Consider the following 25590-nt stretch of genomic DNA (forward strand, 5'->3'; position numbering starts at 1 on the left):
GCCATCCCATTACTGGGTATATACCCAAAAGACTATAAATCATGCTGCTATAAAGACACATGCACACGTATGTTTATTGCGGCACTATTCACAATAGCAAAGACTTGGAACCAACCCAAATGTCCAACAATGATAGACTGGATTAAGAAAATGTGGCACATATACACCATGGAATACCATGCAGCCATAAAAATTGATGAGTTCATGTCCTTTGTAGGGACATGGATGAAACTGGAAATCATCATTCTTAGTAAACTATCGCAAGAACAAAAAATCAAACACCGCCTGTTCTCACTCATAGGTGGGAACTGAACAATGAGAACACATGGACACAGGAAGGGGAACATCACACTCTGGGGACTGTTGTGGGGTGGGGGGAGGGGGAGGGATAGCTTTAGGAGATATACCTAATGCTAGATGATGAGTTAATGGGTGCAGCACACCAGCATGGCACATGTATACATATGTAACAAACCTGCACATTGTGCACATGTACCCTAAAACTTGAAGTATAATAATAATAAAAAAAAAGTAAGGGATAAAGAATGCTTGCCCTTTAAATTCCCTGGAGGTCTATTCAACCACAGAGGGAAGAGCTTTTAAGAATGGGGGAGTTGCAATAACTGTGGCTGCCTGCCTCTTTGCACCTCTGTGATCAGTGATTATAACACAGATTCTGACATTTTCAGGGTGGGGTTCTTTTTGATCACATGCCTCCCACAAGCCGTGTGCAGCCTGCTCCAGGAATGTGCACACAGCTGCCTACCATGGGGCTGGGAATAGAGGATGGATAGCTGTCAGTGTGCTAAAAGCTGAAAGTGCCCCAAATTAACCACAATTTACTTTCCAAGTTTTCCTTTGGAAGTTGCAAGCCTTTAGTAAATTTGAGAGTCCCAAAATACAATAGTTACTTAAGACAGGTTCTGCCCTATGCAGTTGCTATCTAGTTGGAAAGACACAATTCTGGTGCTTCCCACTTGGCCGTCTTCCCAGAATTCCAGCATATAGTTTTTAACTATGCTTCCGGTGGTAAGATGAATTTCCCTCTGCAATAAATTCAACTCCATGGTGTCTTTTAAGTTTGACCTCTAGTTCTCCAATATGATCAGAATTCCTGAAGTCTTTCTGAAGAATTGTGCTGCTATATGTTACCTAGAAAATACATACACAGAAATACACACAAATATTTATTTGGTCAAATATGTTTAGAAAACACTTGGTGACATAATTAAACTGATAAACATATAAATATTGATTTTAAATTTTTGTAATAGGCCCCTTCACTGCAAAACTGTTCCAAACCATTGATTTACTCAGTGCCTAAGATGTGGTCACCCTTTAATCTCTGCCTCAAATATTGATTCCCTCAATTTTTATCTCTACACTCTTGCCAGATACTTTATTAGAGCACAAATCGTCAAATCTCACCATGGTGGCTTTCAGAACCCCTGAGATAAACCCAAATCTCTTGACCTGGCAAGCAGTCTTTAAGGCTTTTGTGAGGTACATTCACTACTTTATGTGGAGTTTCTTGAATGTAGTGCGTGTGTGTGCACACGCATTAGGTTTTATTTATTTATTTACTTTTACCTTGGATCCCTTGCTTAGGCTGAAGCATCTGTCTATAATGGTGTCCTACCTCTTCTTCACCTGACAGACTATTTTAGATGCCTTTCTTGCTTGCACCATGTACCATCACCTCCCAGAATAGATGATATATTGTATAGAAAATATATTTGTTCTGCTGTGTTCCCCACCATTAGTTTGAAAGGACCATTTTAATCTCAGGATATGCCATATGGCCTGGAGTATAATATGCATACTTTAAAGACTTATTCATGTGATCCTGTACCATCTCTCTGTCTTTGAGTACAATGTGTATATCCCTCTCTTCCTCTCTCTCTCTGTCAGTCTCTTTTTCATGCTATCACTATGAACACAGATACAAAGTCATGTAAACAAGATCACTGCTGTTTCCCAACCTAACCTGAAAGCATTGACATGGAATGACATTTTTCTCTAAGCCCTGGCTTTTTATTAGCAATCTTTATGTTTTATGCCCCAGCTGCAGTATATAGTCACAACTCAGCCTCTCTGAACCCCAAAGACATTAATCTTGTCAAACTTAATTGAATCAAAGCACAAGCAGTTATAAATGGAGTGCAGCTTGACAAATAAAAAGAAAAAAAGAAAAGTAAAACACATGCATCCAACTAATACTTTCATTTTAAGATATTCCCTGTTGAGAATACTTTGTGGTTTCCTAAAAATTTCTCTTCAGAGTTTCCAGGCTCTTTCCTAGTAATAATGCTGCTCTTTATTAGGAAACATTTACCTATCCCAGCACTGATTCTGATTCTGCACACAGTAAACACTTTCCAGGGTAGAACATGCTACTCTGTGAGGCAAAATTGCCTACATTTTGTGGGATTCTGGCCTTGAGTGGCAGCTTGGGGTTTATGACATGTTGGTAGAGGACAGGAAACACATCACAACATGCAAAAATTCAACTGTGGCCCCACAGCCAGGTTCCATTTGACTTGATCATTATGCAGTTTGCAAATTCTCCAATTATCATCCTTATAAGTTGCCTGTGTTACTTCTATGCTCTGTGGATTTTGCAATGGATCCCATGCCACCTGCTTTGCCAGGGACTGCCCTATGGAGTGATGAGCACCAGGTTCTGCCTGCACTATGAAATCTAGGAAAAGCCTTATTGATCTAAGCCTCTCACAATTCTAGCTTGCCTCAGTTGCCAAAATTACTTAACATTCTTCTTTCTCAGGATGGCAGCTACCCATGGAATGAAGCATGATGGGGCTCTTGAGTACTGATAATATTATTTTTCTTCATCTGAATGTTGGTTATGGTGGTTATGGTGGTGATGGTGGTATTCATTTTGTAGAAGTTTATCCAGCTTTGCACTTTTTTTCTGTAAATAGAGTGCATTAATAAAAATGCATGTTTAAGAATATCTTCTTAAAAACCATGTCCTCTTTAACTGAGACAAAACACTTTGTCTAGAAATAGTAATATTTCTTTATACATTCTAGGATATAGAGTGTACTGTTGGATCTGACAGATCACAATAAAAGTGCCAAGCCTGGTTTTTACTCTCTGTGTGTTCTTTCCTCCTTTTCTGTTTTTTCACTGTTAAATAAAAATTATAATGCCAACTTACCAAGTAATTGAGAAAATAGAATTGAATAAGTAATAGAAAATCACTTAACACAAAAATAAACCAGGTAATGGTGGCCATCACTATTAATAGCAGCAACACAGCCACTGAAGTAGAAGAGGATAAAGGCAAATTAGAGGCTTTTCTGAAGTGGCTGAGCTGTGGTGGTAGCAGTGATATCAAACTTTGTGAGGAAGAAGGAAGGCAGCAAATACGAATAAAATCTACACCACTGTGTACAAGAAAAAGCAATGACATGCACAGAAATGCTGTGAAACAGAGTCCTCAATGGACTGGTCTTATGTGAGGGGAGGTTTCAACACAAGAGCATCCTCAGGAAGAACCTACACCACAAGCCTCAGGGCATGTCTTCACCTTCCCTTTTTTGTGTTCATTTTCCACTAGACTATAGGCCCCAAGAAGAAGAATATTTCTGTCTAACAGACGTATATACTCTAAGCATCTAGAGCTTTGCCTAGGACACAGCAGTGAAGATTAAAGACACCCATTGTTCTTGGTGAGTTTATCATATTTATATTCTGTTGTTTCAGAATGGCCTGGACTGTCTGACAGCCAGCTATTATTGGGTATCAATCATGAATTATTGAGTGTATGAAATTCTGGTTTCATATAATTTTAAATAAGTGAGGCAATGCTTCTATATTTGTGATACATCTTGATGTGGGGAACATTGCTTTTAAGATCATTAGATTTAAGTCCTCATATTTCCACCTATTAATTTGGGCTATTTAGTTTCTATGAGCCATACATTTCTCACATGCAAACTGGAGAGAAAAATACTGACATCAGAGAGCTGTGAGGATTAACGGCATATTATGTATAAAACAGTACCTGACAGGTAGTTGGGTAACGGGTGTTTAAATAGCCCCTTAGCTTAATAGTTAACAAGACAGAATTTTCCATCCATTTGCAGGGAGGAGACCCTTCCTCAGAAGACAGTGTAACATTTATGCATCTGAGGCCTTGGGAATAAAGGTCAAGCAGAACTAATCAGTGGAATTCTCCTTTTCTTAGCAGATAAGGAGGAGTGGCTGTGATTGTTAAGAAGATTATAATGCATTTGTCCCTAAAGGAGGAGAATAGGGAAAACAAACATATTCTAATCACATCGGACCAAGTTTTAATTAAGGTTTTTAGAGAATCAAAGAGCTGAAAAGTTTGAAATACTTTTTATGTGTATTCAAAATAAAGGCAATGGGAAATGGTTAAAAAAAAGTGTTAAGAAAGCACAAGAAATTTTATTTTTTCTCATGACGACGACTTCAATGCATAAAAATATAAGCCAAGTAGCTAGGCATCATATGATTTCAAAATGTGTGTGGATGTGTGTGTTCTTGTGTGTGTGCATGTGCAGGCACATGTGCTTTGCTACTTTGTGTGCCCCTCTCATGACTCAGTTGTGTAACTTCAGAAAAAGGGCTAAAAATGAGCAATGCAATGTAAGAAACAGATTCTACTGAATGAAAAGGGCATGGGCTCTTCAGAAACGGAAGTTTGTCTTCAAGGCCAGGGTAGCCTGGAGACTTCACCTGTGTGGGGGGATTCTTCAGAAAGACTCCTGGAAATGGCCCAATTTTATTGCCTTAATGAAACAGAGCATCAGCAACCGCAGTGTAACCGCTGAGTGGGCTCACTTTGCCCGCTGCCTAGACGAGAGCCGATTTATCAAGACAGGAATTGCAATAGAGAAAGAGTAATTCATGCAGAGCTGGCTCTACAGGAGACCAGAAGTATCATTATTACTCAAATCACTCTTCTGAAGCATTTAAAGACAATATGGTGGGTAGGGAGGGGCAGTGAGTTGAGGAGTGCTGATTGGTTGGGTTGGAGATGAAATCATAGGGCGTCACTGTCTTCTTGCTGTGAGTCAGTTCCACCCAGGAACTGACTCATAAGATCAGATGAGCCAGTTTATAGATCTGGGTGGAGCCAGCTGATCCATCAAGTTCAGGGTCTGCAAAACATCTTAAGCACTGATTTTAGGAGCTGTTTAGGGAGGGTCTGAATCTTGTAGCCTCCAGCTGCATGGCTCCTAAACCGTAATTTCTAATCTTGTGGCTAATGTTAGTAGTCTAGTTCCTGGGCAAGAAGGAAGTTTGTTTTGGGAAAGGGCTGTTTTCCTCTTTGTTTTTAACTATAAACTAAGTTCCTCCCAAAGTTAGCTTCGCCTACTTCTGGGAATGAACAAGGACAGCTCGGAGGTTAGAAGTAAGATGGAGTTGGTTAAGTTACATCTCTTCCACTGTCTCAGTCATAATTTTACAAAGGCAGTTTCAGCCTCACTGTATTTTCACTCTCACTCACCTGCACAGCCACAGTGGCATTCTTGCCCTACTCCTAATATGAGACACTTGTTCTTGTTTTGGAGTTGTACACTTACAGTTCCCTCTGCGTCAAGTGCTCTTGTGCCATGACTCCCTTACATGCACCATGTATCTAATCAAATGTCCCTTAGGGAGACTTTCCTTTACCTGAAAACAGTAGTAACACCCACACCCTCTCTAATGCCATGTTGTTATTCTCTACTTTGCACCATAGTATTTATGACCACCAGGGATGCTAGATATGTTATTTATTTATTTATATTGTCCATTCTTACTAAAAACGGACTCTCCATGAAGTCAAAGTCTTCTGTCTGTTTTTCATCTATTTTTTATTGCATAGAAAAATTCTCAGCATTTGGTAAATGTTGATGAACTTTGATGAATGAGTCAATGAATGTATTATGGAGTGAGATGACAAACTTTACCCAATATTCTTTATAGAGATCTCTTTTGGCTTAAAAAGTACGGAGAGATAGTCTAATTAGAATATATCATAGTTGATTTTTCTAAGGCTTCTATAGGTGACAAAAGGGAAGCAGTTAAACCACAAAGATTCATAATAAATTAAAGAATAAATTGTCTAGTGGCATCATACTAAGCCCTTAAGGAACAAACATAAATTGAAATATAGACAAACATCAAATCTTTGAATAAATAAGATCTTAGAAAAAAGAAAGTGGTTACTCAACAAGGAAAAGAATGATTTCAAATTTCTTTGGATGATAAATTAATAAATACAGCATGGGAAAAATAAAACCTATTCAAAAATAGATACAATAAATATTTTATTGTAAATAAAAACAGTTACTATATAAAAAGTTGTATGAAACCATGAAAAAAAAACAGTTAAGAGTCAAATTAGATAAGTGGACAAAGGTTACAAAGGGTCAATTTTAAACGATGAAATATAAATTTGCAACATATGGTATAGTATTTAACCTCTCCAGTAATTCAAATAAATGAAAATTAAAACAACCATGAGATGCCTTTTCCTATCTTTCAGATAATTTAAACTTGTGAAACATCTATGCTGACAAGGAGGTAGGAAATAACGCACCCTTGGATACACTATTGATGAGCATGTTAAAACTGTTGAGAAAGCATGTTAGCAATAAATGTCAAAAGTCATAAAAAAAAGTTCACATGAAGCTGAAATGACACAGTGGTTCTGCCCTGGAAATTCAATAAATAATCATGAATACAGAGAATGTTGTAATTTGAAGTGATACTCATTCTAGTGCTAAATATAGAAGGAAAACATAGAAAAAAATAATATTGGAAAGTTTAGGAGACTTAGAGGCAGTCCTAGGATAAACTATTATACAATCTTTGATAATGATGTTTGAACATTATTCATAGCAATATTATGCAAAATTTTTATTTTAAAAATAAAAAGTATTACAAAATTATACCTACAGAATGATCTCAAATACATTAAAAAATATTTGCAAGCCCATGTGTAGATATGAATATAGGTTTATGTTTGTGCATTTAAATTTATTTTTTGCCAAATTTGTTTATATCTTAAAGTATTACAATATTATACATGCAGTCACTTTTTTTTCATTGGCTCACAATAATTATACACATTACGGGGTACATAGTAATGCTTCAATGCATATAACACATAGTGATTGGATCGGGGTAATTAGAATATCATCTCACACATTTATCATGTCTTTGTGTCGCAAACTTTCAATATCCTCCCTTCAGCTATTTGAAACTATATGATATATGATTGTTAACTGTAGTCATCATGGTATATAACACTAGAACTCATTCCTGGATCTAGCTGTAATTTTGAATCCTTTAAGAAATTTCTCTGTCTCTCACTTTCTTTCACCTTTCCCAGCCTCCAGTATCCACTGTTCTACTTTGTACTTCTATGAGATCAAATTTGTTTAGCTTCCACGTATGAGTGAGAACATGCAGTGTTAAATTTATATTACTTTAATACATTAAGGTAAAATTAAAAATTAAAAACTCCAAACAATAAGTCAGATAGCAATTATTTATTCCTTTTTGTTGAAATCATCATTTTTTGCAGTTAATTCACAAAGTAAAGTCATATAGATGTAGTAAAACTATTTGCAAAAGAAGTTTAGAGAGGTTTTCAATCATCCAAGGTATTTTTAGTAATTGGGCCAAACAAGTTAGTTAAATTGAATGAAGGGAGCAGTTGATTACACCCATGTAATTATTTCTAATTTTTCTTCATAATTTTTCTAATTAAACGTGCATCCATAAGCCTAAATTTTTGTGCTCCCTATCATTGTACTTATTTATTACAGCATTAAAAAAAGGCACAATAAAAAAGGATGAGTTCATGTCCTTTGTAGGGACATGGATGAAGCTGGAAACCATCATTCTGAGCAAACTATCGCAAGGACAGAAAATCAAACACCGCATGTTCTCACTCATAGGTGGGAATTGAACAATGAGAACACTTGGACACAGGGTGGGGAACATCACACACCAGGGCCTGTAGTGCAGTGGGGGAAGGGAGGAGGGATAGCATTAGGAGATATACCTAGTGTAAATGACGAGTTAATGGGTGCAGCACACCAACATGGTGCATGTATACATATGTAACAAACCTGCACGTTGTGCACGTGTACTCTAGAACTTAAAGTATAATAATAAATAAATAAATAAATAAATAAATGAATAAATAAATACAATAAAATTAAAAAGGCACAATGTGTATTTGTTTGTGCCTGGCTCCTTTTACTCTGCATGATGTTTCTGAAATCCATCCATGTTACTATGTACAACTGTAATGTGTTCATATTAATGGCTGTATACTAGTTCATTGTATCAATATACCACTAACTACCTATACTCTGAACTTTTGTATTGCTCTTTTTTTGTTAAAATGCAAAAATGTGCATGCTAGAACAAGTCTTTGAGATGCACGCACATATTATCCTCTTTGATATATAGCTAGGAGTGAAATTGCTCTGTCATAGCATATGCATATTTTTAATGTCAGTAGATAATGTGAATAAGTCTTCTTAATTAGTTGTTCTGCTTTGCACTGCTATCTAGAATAATGATTGTCCTGCCATATTACTATCATTCGGTCTCGTCAGTTTTTGCTGATGTTTGTTTTGTTTTATCTTTCATTCTGGCAACTATATGGTTATAAATTATTGTGGTTTTAAATTGTATTTCCCTGATTAATAAGGAGCGTGAGAATCTTTCACCTTTTAATCACCCATTTGGATGTCCTGTTCATGCTTTTCCTTACTATTTTTTATTTCTACAAGATCCATAGTTAAGGAATATTCTTTCATTTCTGACTGTAGTAATTTTTCTCTTCAATTTTTTTCCAGTCAGAAGGTAAAGGTTTGTCTAAATAATTTATCTTTTCAAATAGCCAGTTTATGATTTCATTGATTTTCTTTTTTTCTTTTTTTTTTTTTTTTTTTGAGACGGGGTCTGGCTCTGTTGCCAGGCTGGAGTGCAATAGCGTGATCTCAGCTCACAGCAACTTCTGCTTCCCGGGTTTAAACAATTCTCCTGCCTCAGTCTCCCAAGTAGCTGAGATTGCAAGCGCCTGCCACCACACCCAGCTAATTTTTGTATTTTTAATAGAGATGGGGCTTCAGCATGTTGGTCAGGATGGTCTCGATCTCCTGCCCTTGTGATCTGCCCACCTCGGCCTCCCAAAGTGCTGGGATGGCATGCGTGAGACATGCGTCCAGCCGTGATTTTCTTTATTGTGTTTCTATTTTCTATTTTATTATTTTCTGCCGTAATCATTATTATTTCCTTATTTTTGCTAGCTTTGGGTTTGGTTTGATCTTCTTTTTCCAGTTCCTTAAGCTGGATGGTTTGTTTACCAATTTTAGATCTTTCATCTTTCTTAATACAAGCATTTACAGCTATAATTTTCATTCTGAGACTGCTTTTGCTTCACTCTATATAATTAAAGTATGCTGCATCCTCATTTTTATCTCAAAGTATTCTCTAACGTTCCTTTTTATTTCTTCTTATTTAGTTATTTTATTTTATAAATAAAATAGTAGCATTATTTTATTTCCAAATATTGTAAGTGTTCCAAATTTCTATTATTGATTTCACATTCAGTTCAATTGTCAGAGAACACGCTAGGTAATATTTCTATTATCTTAAATGTATTGAGGCTTATTTTTGGAGGTAGTGTATGACCTATGCTAGAAAATATCCCATGTGTACTTGAGAATAATATACTTTCCACACTTTTCAGTGTGGAACATTCTATAGATATCAGTTATATATAATTGATATATGTGTTGTTGTTCATTTCTATGTTCTTATTGATATTTTGCCTGGTCTATCCATTATTGAAAGTAGAATGTTGCTTCAGCTATCATAGTTTTCTATTTCTCTCTTCATTTCTGTCAGTTTTTACTTTATGTGTTTTAGTGCTCTATTAGGCACATACATACCTATAATTTTTACATTCCCCTTTTGTATGAATCCTATAATTTTTATACAATGTCTCTTCTTATCTCTAGTAACATTTTTTGTTCTAAAGTCCACTTTGTCTGTTGTTAGCATAGCTCCTCCAGCTTCCTTAGGAATTCTATTTGCATAATACATATTTTTCTATTATTAACATAATGAACCTATTTAAGTTAAAGTCTCACATAGCATACAGTTGGATCATATTTTTAAATCCAAACTTGCAATCTCTGCTTTTCTGATTGGATTATTTAATCTATTCACTTTTAATTTTCTTTTTTTTTTTTTCATTTCAAATAATTTTTTATTTTACTCATAATGTAGTTGATAAATTGTATGGTATTCTTTTAAAAGAAATACATAGTATTTCTGATCTTTTCTTACCAAAACTAAATTATGTTGACTGTATTGCTTTTTAAAATTCTCAATATTGGCTGGGCGCAGTGGCTCACTCCTATAATCCCAGCACTTTGGGATGCTGAGGCAGATGGATCACTTGAGGTCAGGAGTTTGAGATCAGCCTGGCCAACAAGGCGAAACCCAGTCTCTACTAAAAATACAAAAATTAGCCGGATGTGGTGGTGCACATCTGTAATCCCAGGTACTTAGGAGGTCGAGGCAGGAGAATCCCTTGAACCCAGAAGGCAAAATTTGCAGTGAGCTGAGAAGGTGCCACTGCATTCCAGCCTGGGCAACAGAGTGAGACTCTGCCTCAATAAAATAAAATAAAGTTCTCAATATTACAAACACACTTGCTCAGATTCCTTTTCCCAAATTCCAAAGGATCTGCAAATGACTGGGTTCGTATTTATAGCAATAAATTCATTGACTGGTAAGAAAGGGAGAAAAAGAGAAAACAGTTTCAATCTTTTCCACCATGTTGGTAGATAAAAGAAAGTGATGCATGGATGATGTCATTCTGACGGATGACATCATCCGTCAGAGACGGAAATTTGTCCCTATCTTAACTCATTCTCACTTTTTTTTTTTTCAGTGCCCAAACTTTCCCTCAGTGTCCCATCAATTCTTTTTTTTTTTTTTTTTTTATTATTATTATTATTATTATTATTATTATTATACTTTAGGTTTTATGGTACATGTGCGCAATGTGCAGGTAAGTTACATATGTATACATGTGCCATGCTGGTGCGCTGCACCCACCAACCTGTCATCTAGCATTAGGTATATCTCCCAATGCTATCCCTCCCCCCTCCCCCCACCCCACAACAGTCCCCAGAGTGTGATGTTCCCCTTCCTGTGTCCATGTGAATGAGATCACTTTTAATTTTCTTATTGTGGTAGTTAGATTTATGTGTTGGACTTTACTTTTAAATTTTTATGTCTCATATGTTATATTTTTTTGTTCTATTTCTACTTTACTGCTTTCGTTTGCACCAGGAGAATATATTCTAATGTGGTGTTTTAATTCCTTTAATGTGTTTAAAGGTATATTTCTTATGACTTCTTTTCTGGTTGGTATAGAGCTTACCATAGAAGTCCTAGAGTCATATTCATCTAACTTAATTCTTGTCTGATATAGATATATTATTCATATAAAGTTATATTTTACTATCCTTCCATTTGTTCTATTATTTTTATACACATTACATCTTTAAATGTTATTAAGCCAAAAATGTATTATTATAACAATTACTTCATAGAAGTTTATGTCTTTTAAAGAAGCTGACATTTTTTTAAAAAATTTAAATAAGTATGTATTTATAGCTTTTGTAATATTAACTTTCTTACTTATCCATTCAGTTTCCCTTCATTTGTTCCTGTGCTTTTGTGTTATCATTTGGAATTATTTCTTTTGCCCAATACATCTTTGCTACCACCACCTCCCTTACATTACACATCTATAGATTATATGCCCAACAATATATTATGTACATGTTATTTTATACAATTGTTTCTTAAGTTTGTTAAGAGAAAGAGAAAATATTCGTTTATGCTGTCATTTACAGTTGCATAGTGCTTTTTATTTTTGTGTGCAGATTTGAATTGCCATCTGAGATTACTTACTTTCTTGAGGACTTCCCTTTATGATTTTTTTGTAAGATGTTTCTGTTAGCAACAAATTGTTTTGTTTTTTTCTTAACTAGGAATTCATTTATTTCTCCTTCATTTTCAAAATACAGCTTTGTTGGATATTGTATTTGTGGTTGACAGTTTTTTTTCTTTGAGCACTCCACTGCCTTTTGGCCTCTATTGCCTCTTCTAAGAAGTCAGATGTAAATTATATTGCATCAATTTATACTTCTAGAAGCAATGTAAATTGCTAATATACATCCTTTGTGTAAAAGGCTGATCCCTGAAAACATCTCATATAATAACTTCTGATAAGATTAAGATGAGTTTACCATAGTAAGATAGAGCACTACCTTGATGAAGTCTAAGTTGCAATTTAGAATGGGAGTGCAAAGTTGAGATATTTATGAAGTATTGAATAAAGTTTAAGATGGGTCTTTTGTTGTAAGCATAAAATAGGATTGTCTGAGAAAAACAATGAACACAGCAGAGTGAAGATATTGAGGAAAGCAGTGAAAAGTGTTGGGATGTAAACTGCAATTTAATGCTATCTATAGAAGAGTTGAACAGTTTAATATATATGTAAATGTTTGTTTTGTTGTTTTGATTTTTGTTTTGTTTGTTTTTTGGCAGAGAGAGTTTCAGGAGCAAATAGCAAAGTTATTTACAACTTTTATCTTCTTCTGATAGTAACTATTTTGATAATGACCATAAGTTATGTGCGTATCAGTTTGGTTAATTGTTTTGTACTCTTCTTAAATACAAAGTTATTGTCAGACTTTAATTTATGTCAAATAATTAGAGATAAAATAATATATTTTGTAGTCTTCATTATTTTCTGTGATCACTAGTGATGTTAAATATATCTTCCAATGATTATTGCTTTATGTATTTCCTCTTCTGTGTAATTCCTGTCTATGTATTTTACTCATTTTTTTTCTTGTGTTATTTATACTTTTTTATTGGCATGCATGGGCCATTTATACATTCTTGATTTTTTTCTGGTGTATATTATGAATGGCTTTCCTCAGTTTGGAACTTGTCTTTTCATTTCTCTTGATGAATAAGGATTGTCATTTTGCACAACAGTGAAAATACTACATTCTGAATTCTTTTACTACAATCTAAATTCTTTTAGAAGTAGAGTTTAGTTTTTAAATTAATTTTTAAAAGCTTCTGCTGTACTGTAGTTTGGTATGTATTGCCAGGTTCATGAAGTGGACTGATATTTCTTCTTTGCTATCACCTGTCTTATTCCTAAGATATTCATAATTACTCTGTATTGAAGTGAGGACTGTCCTTAGCAAAGTTTTGAATACAGTGCTTTTCCTTTAAATACAATTGCCTATATCCTAATTTACTGAATTTTCGTTCATAATTTTATACAGCCTCAGCAAATGTTCTATGGATAAAATAATTAGTTCTGGTTTTTAGAACCCCTTAAAAATTTTCATACAAAGCACCATCTATTAAATTTATTGATAAATCTGTTAAAGTTAGTTGTGTCAAGTATATCCTCAAATTAACTAAGAGGCACCTTATTTATGGCACTTTTTAATCTTACTCTTAATATTTACCTGATTGTCAAAGAGAATCTTGTTTCATTTTGATTTCATTCCGAAAGGCTCAAAGTAATAAAAGTATAGAAAATTACCAAGTTAGTAATCTCAACTGAAATATATTTAAAACAATTTAAAACTTTTTCAAGTACATTATTTCATCAGCTTGATCATTTAGATCGTATACTAGCTTAGCTTAGTAATTATAAAGATGAAGGCTGAAAATATATTCCAAAGTGCTTGGAAAATATGAAGAAATAATTCCCCAATAATTTGAAAAATACAAATTATTATTAGTATAAAAATGAACAGAACACAACTTTTCTTACAAACAGCTTCATGGCATGGTACATCATTGGTTGTCTGAGGCACTTCTTAAGTATTTTTACTTTTATTTTTTATTTTTTTTGAGAGGGAGCCTTGCTCTGTCACCCAGGCTGGAGTGCAGTGGTGCTATCTTGGCTCACTGCAACATCCACCTCCCAGATTCAAGCGATTTTCCTGCCTCAGCCTCCCAAGTAGCTGGGATTACAGGTGCCTGCCACCATGCCCAGCTAATTTTTTTGTATTTTTTAGTAGAGACAGGATTTTGCCATTTTGGCCATGCTTGTCTTGAACTCCTGACCTCAGGTGATCCACCCGCCTCAGCCTACCAAAGTTCTAGGATTACAGACATGAGCCAACATGCCTGGCCTCCTCAGCATTTTTATATCTGAAGTTTATTTATGACTATCATGAAAGTGTCACTACTGAATCCATATGGTAGTAAATAAACTAGACTTGACATAAAATGCTAATAAGATGCAAATGATATAATGGAAAATGGCCATCATGATACACTTCTGTATCAGTTTGCAGCTCTATTAGGATTATAATCTATCTATGTTGTGGCTTTTTATAGTTAAGAGATCTTGGGATTTTACAGATGTGTTTTTATGACTTTTATATTGCGTGCAAAAGTCAAAACCGAGTTTAAATGTGGGGATATATAATTTTCTACTCAGAATACAATCGTCAAATATGTAACATTTTAAATTATTTAAAAATAAAATAGTTTTTAACTTTACATATTTGACAGTTGTATTCTGAGTTAAAATAAAAGGTGAATGCAATTGAGCCTGTTGCAAAACTGCATCATTGTTGCTGTCAAAAAGAATATCAATGAATTTTAATTTCCTGGGATTCCATTTGAAAGACAATGCATTCCCCATAGCATACAGGCCTCCTCATCATTTATGTTCCTCCTAACCCTCAAACAGCTTCTGCAATTGAGCACTGCATGTGCATGATGTGAAACTACTTGTGCTGAACCACACATATTATTCTTTCTCAGCTTTCCCCCTCCATGAAATATCCCTTAGCTTAGAATATTCTTGTTCCTGATTCATTAATTTCAATTCACTATTCGACAGCTAGTTTAATTAAGGAATCTGAGAAAGCCCATTCTCACCTCCATGTCGGAGTAAGTGACATTTTCAGTGGTTTCACAGATCTCTCTATACTCTACTGACTTCAATCTTAGCATCTACCACATTGTCTTATGAGTCTTTGCATGTTTCTTCTTCCTTCTTTCTCTTTTTATTCTTTTTTTTTTTTTTTTTTTTTTTTTGAGACAGAGTCTCGCTTTGTTGCCAGGCTGGAGTGCAGTGGCATGATCTCAGCTCACTGCAATCTCTGCCTCTCAGGTTCAAGTGATCCTCCCGCCTCAGCCTACTGAGTAGCTGGGACTACAGACACATGCCACCATACCCAGCTAATTTTTGTATTTTTAGTAGAGACAGGGTTTCACCATGTTGGCCAGGATGGTCTTAATCTCTTGACCTAGTGATCCACCCATCTCAGCCTCCCAAAGTACTGGAATTATAGGCGTGAGCCATTGCACTCGGCCATGTTTTTTCCTTCTTATAATACTGTTTTGGGATCCTTGGGGTGTCACTTTTCTGGCCTGAAACATCTGTGCCTGGTGGCACCTTTGCTCCAGTTTTGCTCGGGCCTGCTGTGCTTGTTCTGCCTACTCAGCCTGGCATACTGTACTTGGCTCACACTACTGACCTGGATCCCATGCCTGCCAAGGGTGAGTAAGGTATGGAGCAATGAGGGGTATGTGAGCAAATGTGGGGTCTGGCCACTGTACAGTCAGACACACTGGCTGGCTGTTGCAGCAGGGTGGACAGCTCCAGGTGCCAGCATGGGTGCCAGCTCTGTGCAAAGCTACGGCTGGATCAGGAGCACTGCAAGCAGCTTCCACAGCTGGCACTTGGGAACCTGGAAGCACCTGGAAGCTTGGAGATGCCAAGAACCACAGGGCCGCAAAGAGGGAGTCACAGACCTGCCTCAGGGAGCTCCCAGCTCTGGACTCTCCAAATGGCCACAGCTCTTCTCTTCTCTTTGTCCACAACATGGTAAGCAAGGGGCATATTTCAGCACTGTTTGTGTTACAGCTTTTTTAGCCCTGCCATTTGATGAATCCTGAGTTCTTGTCCTGTGATCAGGAAGAATAAGGTATGCAGACAAGTGAAGGATGAGCAAAATGAAGAAGAGCTTTATTGAGCAATAGAATAACTCAGAGACCCTCAGTGTGTAGCTCCTTTCTGCAGCCAGGGTGTCCAAACAAGTGTTCAGCTCTTAGAAAAGAGGAGACCCTGGAGTGGGAGGCTTCTCTCTGCAGGCAGGTCATCCTACCGTCTCTGCAGCTGTCAGCAGAGAGGAGGCCCTGGATTGGGTAGCTCCCCTCTGCAGCTGGTCATCCTGATGTCTGTTCAGCTTTAGCTGAGCACAGGGCTTTTAAGGTCTCAAAAGGGAGGAAGTGCATGTCAATTGGTCCACAGTAGGCCGTGAACAGGCCTGGAAAAGGCACCGCAAGTTCCCACTCTAGTCTGTGGGACAGGCAGCCCCATCCCCAGACTTCAGGCCCTCCCAGACCTGAAGGTGGGACCTCACCAGGGACCTATCCCTTCCACTCAGGAGCCTGTCTGCTTTCTGCCTGCAGTCCATGGCAACCAGGCTGCTTACACCAAGGGGCACCTGTAGGCCAGTGCTGAGCTGCCCTTAAACCCCCTCAGCCTCCTCCCAGCCCCCACACTTGTGGGCACCCAAAGTCCAGAGGGAGCTGAGGCAGCAGGGGGCTGGCATTGTCAGCACTGCCTTGAGCGTGTGCACCCCTGACTGGACTATGAGAGCACCCAGGCTTGGCCCCAGGTTTCTCTGAGATCGGAGTGGGTGCTGACAGCAAAGAGAAGCTGGAGGTGGAAGCATGCACTTCCAAGCCTGCAAGGGCAGTGGAGGGTCCTTCCTGGGCCCCCAAGAGCACAGAGATGCCCGAGTCCAGAGCCCCAACTTGAATACGTGCAGCTGAGCCCAAGGTGGGTGAGGACCCTGCCTGATCCCAGTCCCCAAAAGTACATGGGGAGACCTGGGTCCATAGCCCCAACTTGCACAGCCCGGGAGGGTGGAGCTGCTGCCTACTCCCAGCTTCTGCTGGCTCAGCGGAGCATGCAGCCAGAGCCACTCCCCGTTGGAGCCTGGGGTTGGGGCTCCAGGTCCTTACTGGGCCTGGGCTCATGTCTGGGACAGGGGCGACATCTCTACGAGCTCCCCCTGTTGGGAGAGTCAGGCTCAGAGGTCACCCCAATGCAGGATGGCCTGGAGCAGAGCCTCCTTCCTAGGCAAAGGAATCCTGTGCTCTCGGAGTGGGCACAGTGGCTGCACTGCTGGCCAGGTCACCAAAACAGGCGCTGCTCCCACTTCCCACCCTGGGTCCCAGCCCCCATGCTTTGTGTGTAAGTGCAGCACTGCCCCGGGCCCAGCTGTGCCTTGGGGCCCCTTTTTGTGGGACAGCACTGCTCCTCCACCGGTGGGTGACCCAGCCCGGCCCCATCGCAGCAGCCTCCACTGTGGACTGAAAAGCCTAAAATATTTACCATCTGGCCCTTTCCAAAGAAAAGACTTACCAATGCCTGGTTTAAAATGCCCATTTTAAACAGTTCTCTACACCATTTGCCTGATGTAGAGAACTTTGTGGTTCCTTCCTCAATATTTTTACTACTCACAAATGATTTGTCTAATCTAATCATGGCAGTCTGGTTTCTTGTGGGAGTGTTTGGTTTATGTTCCAATACAGACAGGAGATAAATCTTAATGGAATGTTTTGCATATAAGAAATAAATAAAAGAAACAAATGGACTTTTCATCTTTATAATGGTTTTTGCAGGTGTATGATGCCTGCAACTTCTGTCACCATTTTGCCATGTTGGGACCAAGTGTGAATGCAAAGTTTGCACATAGAGGAGAACTGACCAATCAGAGAAGGGAAAACTTCTTGATCATTGATGACAGCAGTCAACCAGTGAATCCATCAAGCCTGGAGTTTTTCCTACTGCTGGAATTCTTGTCATTGTAGAAAATCAATGTTGTGTTCTGATTTGGGGCAGTCTAGCTTACCAATAGATGCATCTTAGCTGACACCAAATGCTCCCTAAGGATATTCCAAAGATAAAATTGATGTCTTCATTTTGAAGAGCATTGATAGAGTTTTACATTTGTCTTTATTGTAGTGAGGATTTTTTAATTTAAAAAATAATGTCTGAATTGATTGATTAATTGCTTTATGCAGGCAGCGACACACGGTGAAATACAAATAGGTGATTGACAAATGCTGATTATTCAAGAAAAGTAGATAATCCATTTATGGTGATTATGTCTAGTTTTTCTTCATTTATTAAGTAGCTATTTTTTGAATGCAGAGTTTATAATTACTCCAAATGAAGTCAAGACCCAAGACATAACAAAAAGATTAGAGTGTCTGAAGAAAACTGGATGGTTTTGACATATGTGCACCTATATCCTAGTCTATTTTCATATTCCAAAAGTGAACCAAATTGACATTTTGGCTTTTCAAGGGTTTTTAGATTATAATCATATCTTTTTCCTTAGGTGAGAATTCTTGAGAGTATATGATTAATGGCATATTTCTCTGATTATAAAAAATCATTAATTTTAATAGTAAATATGTAATAATAGATTTTGAAAAAAATGTGACGTTAAAACACAGAAGTATTCATTATAAAGACATTTTAAATATCTTTATGTAACAAAAACATACCTTGTATACTTGAGGAATATGAAAATTTAATATAAAATGGCAAATAAGAGATCACTGGTTAGGTCAATGGCTGCCATAACACCATCTGTGTAGAAATCATATTCAAATGTCCCTCCCTCCAAATTTTCAGATGTATAAAAATTTATCAATTTTTCTTTGGAAACAACCTCAAAACCATCATGCTTTCATTTATTTATTTTTTTCTGTAAGTAATCAATCCCCTGTCTCCAGTATCTACCTCTCAAAATTACCTTTTCTCATTTTAAATATTACTTATTCAAAAAGTTCCTGTCTAGTTTTTAAAAATCGTATTTATTTTTCCCCCATATCTTTCAAACCACAGCAAAAGTCTATTACAGAATTTTTATGTGTCTTTTGTGTGATCAGGGTTTTTATTGCAAAGACATGTCTTCCTATAGTATTAAAAGGGATTCCATTCTCAGTGGCAGCTGGAAGAAAATTTTGACTTACATTCGGCCAGAGAAGCCTATGGAAATGATTTTAAATGTATCATTTTTGGAATTCAGATAGATACAAACCTGTTTGATGCATTTGAAGTTGCTCATTGAAAACCAGAATGTGGCAATGAACATGGAGACCACTGAAAGAACAGTCATGGTCTGAATAGTGGAACAAAAATATACAAGGCAATATATATTTATAAATGGATGAAGAGATAGATAGGTGGAAAGATAGGTTAGAGAGAGAGATCCATACAACTCTGCTGTGATATCTCTAAAATGAAGACAGGACATGTATATTAGCTCGTTCTCACACTGCTATGAAGAAATGCCTGAGACTGGGTAATTTATGAAGGAAAGAGGTTTACTTGACTCACAGTTTCACATTGCTGGGAGGCCTCAGGAAACTTCCAATGATGGTGGAAGCCAAATGAGAAGCAGGCACCTTCTTCACAGGGTGGCAGGACAAAGTGAGTGCAAGCAGGGGAAATGCCAGGCACTTCTAAAACCATCAGCTCTCCTGAAACTCACTCATTATCATGAGAACAGCATGAGGGGAAACTGCCCCCATGATCCAATTACCTTCACCTGGTCCCACCGTTGACATGTGGAGTTTATGGGGATTGCAATTCGAGGTGAGATTTGGGTGGGGACACAAAACAAAACCATATCAACATGTGAAGGAATGATTCTTTTTTTTTTTTTGCCACCCAGAGGGAGACTGAGATGTGCTTCTGAGATCACTAAGCAGGAAAGAAGGCAAAACTCCTCCAAGCTCTAGCAGAGAGAGGAGCTATACCAAGAGTCTAAGTGAAGAAGGAGCAGAGGTTGGCAGAAGCAGACTACTCAGCAGACTCTAACCACCGATTATAGACAGTGGGACTGAGGCCCGCAGGGACTGAGGGAGCAGCACCCAGAGCGGCTGGAGGACAGAGACACAAGTGTCAGTACCGGTGCAGAAATGTGGGGAAACTTCTCCCATTGGAAGGCCTGATCCATATGCTGCACCGGGGGATAGGAATGTTATAGGTGATTTGGGGACCAAACTGTCATTAGCCTGCTTTGGTTTTTTTTTTTTTGTATCTATAATGTATTTGTGCATTAATCAATAAATTTTCAGTTTGCCAAACACAAGCAAAAACTTTAGAATATTCAAGGTAGATAAGTAGTAGCAAAATTTTTGTTAGATATGGGCAGAATGCATGTGATATGTTAAAGTGTGAGATAGGTAATGTGGAAATAGAGCATGTGTATTAAACAGAAAGGAGTAGAAGTACTGAGAGATATTTATGAGCTAAATATCCACTATATGTAAGTATGCAGGAGCCACTAAATGTTCAGGATATAGTCAGCAGGCATAGGTACTTAATTTTCATGAAGTTTTTAATTCAGCCACATGTGGATGACACCTATTTTGGCCCCAAATATCCTCTGCTCATATTAATTAATTAATTAATTAATCCCATAGCTGTTCTTCAGTCAAGCTTCAGCTGTGTCAAGCTACACATCCCTGAGTCTCTCCAATAGAGCAAGTGTGTAATTGGCCAAGGACACTGTTTATCTGTGGGCCCCACTGTTTGAACCTAAATTCTGTCCTTGTATTGTGGCACCATCAGCAGAAAGATTGACATGGCAGAGAGTGTTGGGACAGCTGAGCATTGTATGCCATGGAATTCAGGCAGTGAGGACCTCTTAACTTACTTGCACCCTATGCTACGTGTCATCTCTTTTGCCTTGCTTCTCACTCTGTGATTTAAATTGATTCAATAGCTATGTGATTGAGCATTTTGACTTTGTTTGTGAGCTTCGCTGCTCAATGCCCACTGGGCTCTCTTTCCTAATAGTGTGCACAGAGGTCCCCATTGCATCAAGACAAATTTCTGTGCAGTAGCATCACCAATCATCTTCTATACGACATATTTGCTTATTTTTGTTCCTAGCCCTAGAAAAGTTCATGGAGACTAGAAGGCACTCCAGAAGTAATTGTAGAATCAAAGAATAAAGTTTAAAAGTGCTCTTCCTTAGGAGCTATCCTATTATGACACTGAGCATTATTTGCAAAACATGCAGTTCAACCTTTAATAGAAATTTCAAGCACCTATAAGCCAGAAACTCTCATATTCATCCTTCCAGTCCCCTAAGTGTAAGAAACAATTTGCATGTTATGGAATAACACTCTGTATTTATAATAGGAGAAAAGTAATATAGCACCTACTATATAAGGTTTGTAAGTATGTTACATATAATGAATACACAGCATCAATGAGGGAGATACTATGATTAACTCCCTTTTACAAATAAGAAAACTGAGGTTCAGAAAGGTTGCATAATGTTTCTCCAAAGTCATGAAAGGTAGAATTTCAATCTCAAAATCCTGCCTGTCATTTATAATGGAAAATCAGAGAGATTAAAGTAGTCACCTGAGATCATGTGATTTGGAAGTGGCTAGAAGGTAAACACCCTGACATCCATTCAGACTTTCACCAAAACTCCTCCAATACCAAGCACTTTCTATAAACTCATTCAGATGGTGCAAACATTATAAAATGTAATTATATTAATAAAATATTATAACAAAGTACTATAGTTTTATATAATATATGAAGCAAACATGAAAATAAGTATTGTAAATATATATTATAAAATAATTATTAATAAATTTTTAGAAATATTTTCTCTAACTGGGTTATTATTCTATAAGAGATCCTCTTGTAAATGGCCTTATATTATATTTTTAATTTTGGTATCCACATGTTCATAATAGACATCTTGAGGAATAGAAGATAAGAGGGAGTATTTTTGTGGAAATAAATTAAGAGTAATTCAGAATTCAGTGATGTAAGAATTATGAAGAGACCCGCAAAATATTTTGGGTCATACTGAATTTATTTCAGTCATACTGAAATAAAGAGGATATTTTTCCTTTAATTAAACCAATTATTGTGGGGATTAGCAGATGATACCATAAAAATGGACTATTTAATTTAGGAAAAAATGGACACTTTTTGAGGATTAACAGTCATTTCTTTATAGTCAACAAATTGAAATCGAATTAAGTAGAACAAAGCTTCAAGCCAAGTATGCCAGACTCATTAACAATGGCAAATATTGATTGAATAATCTCTCTTGCTTCACCATATTAATAAACATATTCACTCTGACTTCTGCCTATTCTGCTCCATGCAACAACCTGCTCTGTAAAATCTGAATGCAGAGGAATATTTTCCACTGAAGTTAAAAGAGACAAAAATCCCCATAGCCATCATAATTCAAATGTTCGGATTGTTGCAAAAATTATTCTTGTGGGTGGGAACTCTGGGCAGAACAATTTTAAAATGGTATTTTGTGGGTTACCTGGACTTGATCAGACAAGTGATGCAGTTCCATTTGCTTTGTTTCATAGATATGAGAAGGAGGGAGTGTGGAAAGTAGAAACAGAAAGAGAGAAAACTAATATTTGTTTTACAGTTATCAGACACCTGATACATAAAGTAATTATTATTTTCTGCACGTGAGGAGAAGAAAATGAAGTTTTTCAAAGCTGTACAAATTTCCAGTGTCATTCAGACATTAGAGTTGGAGTCTACGTCCAAGTATTTTTGAGTCCCAAGCCTCTGACCTTCTTGGTCATCTGAATGAGCATAAACCAGAATTGCAGTTCATAAATATTGGACTCAGAGGAGGTAACAAGATTGTCCTCCTCTGTGGTCCAAATGTAGACTTAATGAAGAGGAAAGCAAATTTTACTTCATATTCCAGTCAGTTTTCTCCTACAAATCTATAGAGTATATTAGCACATTGGGTAAATTAGACAAAACATATTCCTCATATTTTCCCCAAAATTCCTGGGGCCAGAATTCAGTTGGCTCAAAGACCTTTTTTTAACCTACATTATTCACATACTATTGATTGGTTTTAGCAAGCTTTGCCCCAGTTTAATTTTTTTCATACAAAATTTCATGGGGACAGATTCATCAAGTGTAAATTACCTGTCATGATTTTATGACTCCCATTATCACTTCATCTAAGAAGCTCATTGAATTTCGCCTAATGTAAAATCCAAACACAACTGAGAATGTGCATAAACATGCCTATATTTTATTTTTTTTCAAAGAGAATTGTAGACTATGCCTATATATACATATATTTAGTTTCAACTAAAAACATATTTTGGTAATTTACATTTTGAAACTTTTTTTCCATTAAAAAAACCTTTCACTCAAGTATACTCAGACAAAAGTGATTGCTTACAATGAATGTTTAAGAATGCATTTTTTTTCTGGTCTAATATTCAAAAAGCGACAGTCATGTTAAGAGAGAAAAATGGGGACACCTCGTAGCCATTTCCCTTACTGTGAATTCCTATGCATTTGGCTTTTTAAACAATACTTTAATTTTGTATTTACTTTAGATTTAGAACAATGGCAAAGGGGAGTAAAAAGTGTCCCTGTATACATCACATGCAGATTCCTTTTTAATACATCTTACATTACTGTGGCGTATGTGTCACAACTAATGACTGATATTGATATATTATGATTGACTAAAGTTCATATTTTATTTGGATTTCCTTAATCTTTTTTTTTCGAGACGGAGTCTTGCACTGTCGCCCAGGCTCGAGTGCAGTGGCCCGATCTTGGCTCATTGCAAGCTCCGCCTCCTGGGTTCACATCATTCTCCTGCCTCAGCCTCCCGAGTAGCTGGGACTACAGGCACCCACCACCACGCCCGGCTAATTTTTTTTGTATTTTTAGTAGAGACGGATTTTCACCGTGTTAGCCAGGATGGTCCCGATCTCCTGACTTCGTGATCCACCCACTTCGGCCTCCCAAAGTGTAATCTTTACATAATGTAATTTTTCTGTTCTAGAATCTCATCCAGGCCACGCTTAGGCTCTCCTACACAATGGCAGTTGCTCAAAATTGACTGGTTTTCGATGACCTTGATAATTTTGAAGATTATTTTGTAAAATCTTTCCTCAGTTTGGGACTCCTTGATGTTTCTTTCATGGTTAGACTGGGGCTATGGGTTTTGGGAAGCAAGACAACAGAGATAAGTAGCATCTTCCATACATTCATATCAAAAGTACCTATCATCAAGATGACTCCTCACTGCCTTGAGGGAGTATTTGCCAGGTTTCTTCACTGGGAAGTCACACTTTCCTCCCTGATTTCCAGTGTTTTTCTCACTGGAAGGAAGTCACTAAGAGTAGTCCTCACTTAAGAGAAGGACTTTGGCCAGGCGTGGTGGCTCACATCTGTAATCCCAGAACTTTGGGAGGCCGAGGCAGATGCATCACGAGGTCAGGAGATCGAGACCATCCTGGCCAACATGGTGAAATCCCGTCCCTACTAAAAATACAAAAATTAGCTGGGCATGGTGGCGCATGCCTGTAGTCCCAGCTACTCGGGAGGCTGAGCCAGGAGAATCACTTGAATTCGGGAGGCAGAGGTTGCAATGAGCCGATATCACGCCACTGTACTCCAGCCTGGTGACAGAGCGAGAATCTGTCTCAAAAAAAAAAAAAAAAAAAAAAAAAAAGGAGAGAAGGACTTCATGGTCCATTCCTTGGAGTGGGAGAATTTACTTAACTTATCTGCACAAAGATAAGTACCCAGTTCTCCCAGGCCTGATTTGATCTGTATCTCCAGAGTTTCTGAAGCCAAAAGAAATGAAACATTAGGCATAATGTATATTATAAAATTGTGAGCTTTTTATAGATATTATTCTTACATTTTATGGGTAAGAACAGTAAGATTAGACAAATTAATTGGGGGTAAGGTAACAAAGCTTTTAAGAAATGAAGACGTAGTTTTCACCTAACTTTGACTCCAAATCTGTAATTTTTCCATCACTTTCTAAAGAGACAGCATTGAGAAAGTTGGGTCTGTCTTTTAAGTAAGTTGCTTGACTTGGTTTGTGTCCAAATTTGCTAATTTCCTGGCACTCATTTGGTTCTCCAGATGGCTCTGGGGCGTTGTGAAACACCAAGAGCTATCGCCACTGTCTCATGCTGCACACAGGTGCACCACTCCTTGGCAGCCAACACACACCCAGATGCTGCCTTAGGGGAGCAAGGGATGCAGAGCCTTTTCCTGAAGCCAGACAAGCCCCTGTTGCCTCAGGGGACTTTCTTCCGTGGAAGACATGGAGCAAACCTGCCAGTTGAAGAAACACACCCCAAAGAACAAAAATTGGGTAACAGTGTTAGAAACATTAGGCATTTTCCCATTGTACCTGCAAACACTTCATCAACACTAGAAGCAGACGGCTTGCTACGTGGATTTCGATGTGCCTTAAGAAGGCAACCATGAAAGGCAAAAAAAAAAAAAAAAAAAAAAAAAAAGGATCATTTAGGCAATAAGGATAAAAAATGTGTTCTGAAAACTCAACAAGTCCAGTGATGTTGCTGATTCATGATTTTGAAAAGAAAATATAAAATAAATAAAATAAAATATAACAATGC

Source organism: Pongo pygmaeus, chromosome 11 (genome assembly GCF_028885625.2).
Source record: "Pongo pygmaeus isolate AG05252 chromosome 11, NHGRI_mPonPyg2-v2.0_pri, whole genome shotgun sequence".
Lineage (NCBI taxonomy): Eukaryota > Metazoa > Chordata > Mammalia > Primates > Hominidae > Pongo > Pongo pygmaeus.